Source organism: Polypterus senegalus, chromosome 17, assembly GCF_016835505.1.
Source record: "Polypterus senegalus isolate Bchr_013 chromosome 17, ASM1683550v1, whole genome shotgun sequence".
NCBI classification, from domain to species: Eukaryota; Metazoa; Chordata; class Cladistia; order Polypteriformes; family Polypteridae; genus Polypterus; species Polypterus senegalus.
In genome coordinates, this window is record NC_053170.1 from 29,314,980 (window position 1) to 29,324,474 (window position 9,495).

The following is a 9,495-nucleotide window of genomic DNA, read 5'->3' on the forward strand; positions in this document are numbered from 1 at the left end:
CTGGGTGCACTTCATTGGGTATCTTTTTGTGTGTGCATGGTTTTCCTCCCACATCACCAAAGACTTCTTTGTATGAGTGTGAGTAGGCTGGCTCCACAATGGTCTTACCATTGTTCTTAATTGGTTTCCACTCAGAGCTGCCATGGCCCTGAAATGGATTAAGGGTGTCAAAGAATGTTTCATTATATTTTACTAGCTGTGCTACCTGCCTAAGATGGGTTGATATCTAACTAATCAACGCAGACTTCAGCATTACCGTTTGCAATGCACCATGTAATGCATACTATACAGTATGTCTCAGTTATATGCCATTTGGCTTGGGAATCCTAAAACCAGAATTAATGTTTGTGATGAGCCATCTGTTGGATAGCAGAAACATAGCAACATAGTCACACAGACACTTGTCATTTTATTAAGTGTTTGTGTGTGAATGCATAATGTATACAGTGTTTATATACTGCATATATATATATTGTAGATGCCACGTGGGATGGATGGACATCCCGGCTAGGAGAGGGGATGGTTCCTTATATGGATGGGAGGACCAAAAGGGATGGACCGACAGCTCACTAGGAAAGAAAGACATCACTGGAAGCTTTTTATTCCTTCAGAACGCTAGATGGCAGCAGTTCTGGATGTCGGTACCTAAATAGGAAACTATCAAGGCATGCTGGAAAATGTAGTTCAGCAGTGCAGACATGCTGGAGTCACTGGGGGCCATGAGAGGGCACTGCAGGGAGACAAGCTCCATGATCTTGGACTTCCATGTGACCCGGAAGTGCTTCCATCGGGCAGTCGCCCCGGGTCTGTAATTCAAGGGACCGCACGCCCTTATCCAGGCAAGTTAGAGCTGGGAGGTAGAGGGGCAACGCTTGAGTGGAGGAGGGTAGTGCGGTAGCAAGGAAGTATTGTAGAGAGAAAACCTGTGTTTTGTGCTTATGTTACATTTTTGGAGGTATTTATAATAAAAACCTTCCATTATTTGAACCCGGGACTGTGATTGTGTGTTCATGTTGGGGTTTGGGCTTGCTGGGACACGGGTTTCCATCACTATATATATATATATATATATATATATATATATATATATATATATATATATATATATACACACACACACAAATCAAGATAAGAAGGTTGGGTGAACTGACAATGCTAAACTGGCTTGTGTGTGTCTGAGTTCGCCCTGAAATGGACTGGCACCCTGTCCAGGTATTGTTCCTGCCTTGCGCCCTGTTGTTGCTGGGACATTCTCCAGGTGACTCATGCTCTCCATCTGTCCATGTGGGTTTCCTCTGGGTGCTCCGGTTTCCATCCACTGCCTACAGATATGCAGGTTAGGTGGAGTGGCAGTGCTAAATTGGCCCCACACTCCTAAAAGTCCCGGTTCTTTAATGGCACTTTTAGGTTCTTTACTGGGTTGTGTGATTCCTATTGCTTGACAAAGTAACTATAAATTCTGGGATGAGTTCTTTGCATAAGAAGTCATTTTTTTGTGCTTTGAATAATCGCTAATATGTAGAAGAAACCTAAAATCTTTAATGTTTGGTAGGCTGCAGGTCACTAACAGATGGAGAAAACCTGGACTTTGTGTTACTGTATGCAACAAAAGTCCTTTTAACAACAATAACAGCAATAATTTACTTCTTGTGTAGCCCAAAATCACACAAGTAATGTCTCAATGGGCTTTAACGGGCCCTGTTTTTTGGTAACCCTTCAGCCTTGAATCTCTAAATACACAAAACAGAGCACAAGAAATCCTCTTCACAGAGCTAGAAGGCCAATCTATTACTGCCCCCTCAAAAATAGAATAGCACCAAATACTTTGTTCTTGCAAAATCGTGAGCCATTGCTATTTCACAAATCTGCTACCAGGTATTTGTGGTTATTTACTGTATGGAGCCAGTTACAGATCTAAATAAATAAAGGTTCTTTATGGAACTTTCATGTGGATGGGTCTTTTGGGAACCAGAAACGATTCTCAAATGGCAATGCTCTGAAGAACCATTCTGGCACCTTTATTTTTAAGAGTGTAGTGTGTGTGTGTGTTTCTGTTCACGCTGTGATGAACTTGCACCCTCTCCAGGGATTATTCCTGCCTTGTGCACGGTGCTTACTGGGATAGACTCAACCTCCCCTCTCCACCCTGCTCAGGACATATGGGTTTGGAAGGGTGGATGGATATATACATGGATACCTCCCTAAGGTCTCAATATTCATCAGAGACGTGAGATGCATTCTGAGTGCCCACCAGTCCTTTATCTAACTAATTACCAGCAGAAGCCGCTTGTCAAACAAGTTTATGTACTCGTCACCCAGTCACACTCCTTATCGCACTGTCACTGCCGTGCCCTTCCCAGGTAAATATAGTAAAGCACGCAAGCAACCAGCGGAGGTGATGAGGAGGAGTTCTGTACCTCAGACTTGCTCAGACAGCACCCCTCCAAATACAATTCACACGTTTGTGAAAATGCATTGTCAATTAAATTTCAGTCTCTCAGATCAAATACAGTAAGCCGTTGGAACCTACCTTGCTTACCAAAGCCCACATTCAATCAAATGTTAAACGCTTAAGAAAAGGAAATTATCCAACAATCATACTTGAGTAAATGTAGTGTTATCTTTCTAGAAACTGACTTAGATAAAATATCTGATGTTGTGCAGTTAATTGTGGAAGCTACAAGTAAATGTAGGATCACTCCCTGTTTTATGCATCTCTCTATTATAAAAGAAAATCTTGAGATGAGTCCCAAGTCTCGCCCTCCTCTTAACCATTTGCAGTTAACAGCCCAGCCCACAGTCCTCTCACCTCTCATTCATGTGAAAGCTTTTGTCAGTCACAGTTCCTGCGCTATCAGCTCTTATGAATTTTTACGTTTTCCTCACTTTAAGATCCCAAATAAAAGAAGACTTATTATGTCCAAATCTTATTGAACAATTTCATCCCAAAGGGATATCAACAGAAGAAATGAGTACACGGGCAATCCTAGCACCGAGAAACGATGAAGTCAAACAAATTAACGTGAAAATTGTCGATCGGTTATATGGCAAATTGGTTAAATGCGTATCAATAGACTATGCTGTAACTGCTGGTGGTGATTGTGCGGAAGATGAAAACATCAACTAAGTTTAAGAAGTATTTGCATGTTAATTTCAAAGCCAAACAGAACAAAAATGTATAATACAATGAATAGGCCTACCTCTAATGCAACATGAAACATAATTTTCTTTCAATTTATTACATTTTACTATTTTTTACTATGATTAATTACTCACTGTAATGTAAAATAGTTCTATTGTGCATATCTAACAGTTCTCATGAAAATAACTTGTACATCTGCTTTCCCATATGCAAGCGGCAGATCCACTTAGTGACTAGCGCGTAGCCCCTGCCTAGGGGTTGGCGAGCAAAGTGAGCAGGGGGCAGAGCCCCCTTGTATATATGTAAAAACATGAGAAATCTCTATTCACTCCACCAAGTCGGTTTGTTTAGCTAATACAGTTGTGCTTGAAAGTTTGTGAACCCTTTAGAATTTTCTATATTTCTGCATAAATATGACCTAAAACATCATCAGATTTTCACTCAAGTCCTAAAAGTAGATAAAGAGAAACCAGTTAAATAAATGAGACAAAAATATTATACTTGGTCATTTATTTATTAAGGAAAATGATCAAATATTAAATATTTGTGAGTGGCAAAAGTATGTGAACCTTTGCTTTCAGTATCTGGTGTGACCCCCCCTTTGCAGCAATAACTGCAACTAAACGTTTCCGGTAACTTCTGATCATTCCTGCACACCGGCTTGGAGGAATTTTAGCTCATTCCTCCGTACAGAACAGCTTCAACTCTGGGATGTTGGTGGGTTTCCTCACATGAACTGCTCGCTTTCGGTCCTTCCACAACATTTCGATTGGATTAAGGTCAGGACTTTGACTTGGCCATTCCAAAACATGAACTTTATTCTTTTTTAACCATTCTTTGGTAGAACGACTTGTGTGCTTAGGGTCGTTGTCTTGCTGCATGACCCACCTTCTCTTGAGATTCAGTTCATGGACAGATGTCCTGACATTTTCCATTAGGATTCTCTGATATAATTCAGAATTCATTGTTCCATCAATGAAGGCAAGCCGTTCTGGCCCAGATGCAGCAAAACAGGCCCAAACCATGATACTACCACCACCATGTTTCACAGATGGGATAAGGTTCTTATATTTGGAGAAAGGAAAACACTGCATTCCAGCATAACGCTTTTCATTTAAACCAAAAAGTTCTATTTTGGTCTCATCCATCCACAAAACGTTCTTCCAATAGCCTTCTGGTTTGTCCACGCGATCTTTAGCAAACTGCAGACGAGCAGCAATGTATTTTTTGGAGAGCACTGGCTCTTTCCTTGCATCACTGCCATGCACACCATTGTTGTTCAGTGTTCTCCTGATGGTGGACTCATGAACATGAACATTAGCCAATGTGAGAGAGGCCTTCAGTTGCTTAGAAGTTTCCCTGGGGTCCTTTGTGACCTCGCCGACTATTTCACACCTTGCCCATGGAGTGATCTTGTTGGTTGACCACTCCTGGGGAGGGTAACAATGGTCTTGAATTTCCTCCATTTGTACACAATCTGTCTGACTGTGGATTGGTGGAGTCCAAACTCTTTAGAGATGGTTTTGTAACCTTTTCCAACCTGATGAGCATCAACAACTCTTTTTCTGAGGTCCTCAGAAATCTCCTTTGTTCGTGCCATGATACACTTCCACAAACATGTGTTGTGAAGAGCAGACTTTGACAAATCCCTGTTCTTTAAATAAAACAGGGTGCCCATTCACACCTGATTGTCATCCCATTGATTGAAAACACCGGACTCTGATTTCACCTTCAAACTAACTGATTATTCTAGAGGTTCACATACTTTTGTCACTCACACATATGTAATATTCGATCATTTTCCTCAATAAATAAATGATCAGGTATAATATTTTTGTCTCATTTGTTTAACTTGTTTCTCTTTATCTACTTTTAGAACTTGAGTGAAAATCTGATGATGTTTTAGGTCATAGTTATGCAGAAATATAGAAAATTCTAAAGGGTTCACAAACTTTCAAGCACAACTGTAGCTAAGCTGTTCCAATATCTCATCCCAGCATTCCTGAAAGGTAGTCAAGGTTTCTCCTTCAACTCTGTGACTTGATAGTTCCTGATTCCCACAGCTCTTTCAGTGTTTCCTGGCTTGAATCCTAAATCCTAAATTTTAACAGATGTCCTTGAGTATGTGATTCACCCTTAAGATGTCTCCTCTGCTCGAGACTAAACAGGTTTAATTCTCCGAGTCTATCGCAGTAGGGCATGTCCTTAAGTCCCATGATGCACTTGGTTTCTCTCCTCTGCACAGCTTCAAGTGCTGCTATGTCTTCCTTGTACCGTGGTGACCAGAACTGCTGCAGAATACTCCAGATGAGGTCTCACTAAGGCATTTGATAGTCTGCGCATAACGTCACTTGATTTACATTCAACAGTTTTAACAATGTAATGATGAAAATATTCTGTCAATATAACCCCCTAAATCCTTTTCAAAAGAATTCTTACACACCTAAAATACTCATAAAACATTTATTTCAAATAACTGATTAAAGCGTTGTGCAGATTTGTATAGCCTATTTGTTTTCTCGTTTATTTATACATTAATACGTTGGAATAAAAGCAGCCATTTGTGTTTGAAAATGTAGGAATATAAAAATGCTGCACTCAAGTAAAGCAGAAACATTTGAGACATATTGAAGGTATCAAATTATTTGTGCTTCGTTGCTGTACAGCAGTGATTTAAGCCAACACAACAAAATCTTTTCCTAAGTTCTTTGCCATTATGCATCATCACTCGTGACGTTCCTTCAGGGCTGAACTTCGGCTCAACAAATGGTAGAAATTACAGAGCGCCAAGCAGTGGCGTAGCTGTCATTGTTCTAGCAGATGGATTGAAGCTGTATGCTTTCACATCACAACTCTGGTCACAGGCGCTTGGTGCATGAATTGGTAAGCCTGAATTGTTGGGAAAAAGAAAACCAAAACCAGAAGGCACTTAGGGGGTCCCCCAGATTCATCCACTGCACATATAGGTGTGAGGCCCATACTGAGAACTTCACTATCACTAGCTTGAATTTTAGCAGTGAAAAAGACTGACTTTGGGCATCTGTTTCTTTGCAGACAATAGAAATGTGGCCGTGTTTCTCCCTGGCTCTGTCTCGCTAACACATATCTTTTGTTGTTTTGTATTACAGCTAACCTCCTGTCCATCTATGTGCTGTGCTTCCGCCCATGCGGCATGTCCAAGACCACCGTCATCTACTTGGTGTCTCTGGCTGTGGTGGACACGCTCTTCCTTGTACTGGGTGGCCTCATGGATGTGATTCTGAGCTTGCTTCATCACCCCACCATCCACTACAGCATCCCCTTGTGTGGCATCATCACCTTTAATGAATACTGGACCCTGTTCAGCTCGCAGTGGATTGTGTCGGCCTTCACCCTGGAGCGCTACATAATCATGCGGAATGACCGCTTACGCCGCCGCTTCTCTCAGCCCCGAGTGGCTCTGTCCGTGGTGCTCGTCGTGGTGGTGCTCTCACAGCTTGTCAGTATTCCTGGCTACTGGCTTTATGAGCCAAAATCCATCAAAGATTTGCACAAAGTGTGGGGAAACTACAGTCACCACCCTGTACCGTACCAGTGCCTGTACCACAACATTCCAGTCTCCAAGGTTGTGGTCTGGGTTCACATCATCTTGTCAGGGTTTGTACCCATGACAATCACCATTTTCTTCAGCATACTGATTGCTTTTCACTTTAAGAAGAAGGCTGGCGTTTTTCATGACAGCCAAAGCACCATTTTCAGCATCACCCGGGCCCGACTGAGGAGGTCATTCAGGGTGCAGGTCTCAGTGGCTGTGAGCACCGTAGTCCTCACTCTGCCGCGGTATGTCACATACACCCTCCTGGGTACAGACAGGAGGATAAGTGAGCAACAAAGGCAAAATCCAGAGGATCCGGTCAACATAGCAGCAAGTGTAGGCCTTATGCTCCAGTGGCTGGACTTGGTCATCAATTTCTGTCTTTACTGCTTTGCCTCTTCGGCATTCAGGAATGAAAGTTCTGCCTTGCTGAGATGTGGCTGGGCCAAACAGACGAGGAAAAATGTGGTGCACCCTCTACACAGGCATGCGGTGCTCGGCCAGCGTGCATCCCATGAGGGGTCAGTGAAAGAAAGGGGGATGGCACAGGGCAAGGGAACCGTCTGGCTGGTCAATGAGGCAAACTAAACCACAGACGCTGCATATTTCTCTGACATGGCTGAAGGGCATCTGCGACTTGTTTTTTCTGTAATAGACAGCGATGGCCCATATGTGTTCATGATCCGGCTTGGCCCCAGCTGTTCAGTAGATGTCACGCAAAAACAAACACAAAAAAAGAAACAAAAATTCCTCAAACCCCATTTGAGCGCTACCTGTTCAAAAAGTGCAACAACCTGTTTGTCCCGTCACTCAGCTTTCTTGAGCTTGCATTCAGGTGACAAATTACACCGAAAAAAAGGCACATGAATTTAAATGCAGTTGGACGTTCAGCAGGACTGCATTTCAGATACGTTCTCTTCATTACTACAAAAGACACCTCAAGTAGAAAGTGAATACTGTTTCTTGCCACAGGATGGCGGACCAGAGTTGCCAAATATGTGTCTGTTTCACTACTATACAACTTAGAAGTAGGTGGCAGGTGTGGACTTAGACTGGACAGTCACTTCAAGAAACAGAGGCCACCATATAAGTCCTGGAACTGAGAGGAACAGAGCACAAGTAGTTAATAATAGTAATCTTCTTCTTCTTTCGGCTGCTCCTGTTAGGAGTCGCCACAGTGGATCATCTTCTTCCATATCTTTCTGTCCTCTGCATCTTGTTCTTTTACACCCATCACCTGCATGTCCTCTCTCACCGCATCCATAAAACGTCTCTTCGGCCTTCCTCTTTTTCTCTTCCCTGGCAGCTCTATCTTTAACATCCTTCTCCCAATATACCCAGCATCTCTCCTCTGCACATGTCCAAACCAATGCAATCTCGTCTCTCTGACTTTGTCTCCTAACCATCCACCTTGAGCTGACCCTGTAATGTCCTCATTTCTAATCCTATCCATCCTCATCACACCCAATACAATTCTTAGCATCTTTAACTCTGCTACCTCCACCTCTGTTTCCTGCTTTCTGGTCAGTGCCACCATCTGCAACCCATATAACATAGCTCAGGGGTGCCCAAGACGTCGATCGCGATTGACAGGTAGATCACAAAAAAATTTTTTTTTTAAACTCTAGTCTATATATCCTCCCTATGGCATTTGCCACTTGATTGACATACAGGGTGGCCAGTCTGAGATCTCTTTTCTTCTAACACACTGGTCATCCGTATGCTAACACACTGGTCATCTCACATGCACGATCAAACGCACAAGCTACTGCAAAACTCCGGCTGTGATCTGATCTAGTTAGTCTTCCAATTTATATCGACTAAAGAAGGGATTTAAAAAAAATTTGTTTGGGGAGTATGGGCTGAATGTGGAATTGGAAGAGGATTTTTCTCTCACAATGTCACAATCGAAGTGCATTTGTCTGATCTGTCAATCTATCATTGCTATTCCAAAGAAGGAAAATGTGGAAAGGCACTTTCGAACTGTTCATAAAAACTACGAAACTGACGTCCTTCAGAAAAGCGATCTGAGAAAGAGAAAGGAGAAGGAACTAAAATCATAGTTAATCGGACAGCCATCATTTTTCACTCGGCTGAATTCAAAAGCAAACACAGACACACTGAAGCATTGTTTCGGGTGAGTCACTCGATCATTAAGTATAAGAAGTCCTTCCAAGAGCTACCTCCTTGACTGCATTATTCGGCTCTACTTATTTATGCGAGTTATTAAATCCAAATACTGTAGTGACCATAAATGTATTGAATTCTTATTGTGCCATAAAGGTTATTTAGTTATGCAAGGTACGACAACATATATTTTATGTATAAAGTATACTCAGTATATATATACTGTATGTATATATATATATATATATATATATACACAGTATTTACAGTGGGTACGGAAAGTATTCAGACCCCCTTCAATTTTTTACTCTTTGTTATATTGCAGCCATTTGCTAAAATAATTTAAATTAATTTTTTTCCTCATTAATGTACACACAGCACCCTATATTGACAGACAAAAAAAATAATTTTTGAAATTGTTGCAGATTTATTAAAAAGAAAAACTGAAATATCACATGGTCCTAAGTATTCAGACCCTTTGCTGTGACACTCATATATTTAACTCTATTTAAGAAATGCTTTCCATTTCTTCTAATCATCCTTGAGATCACCTTCATTTGAGTCCAGCTGTGTTTGATTATACTGATTGGACTTTGATAAGACCTTACAGCTCACAATGCATGTCAGAGCAAATGAGAATCATGAGGTCAAA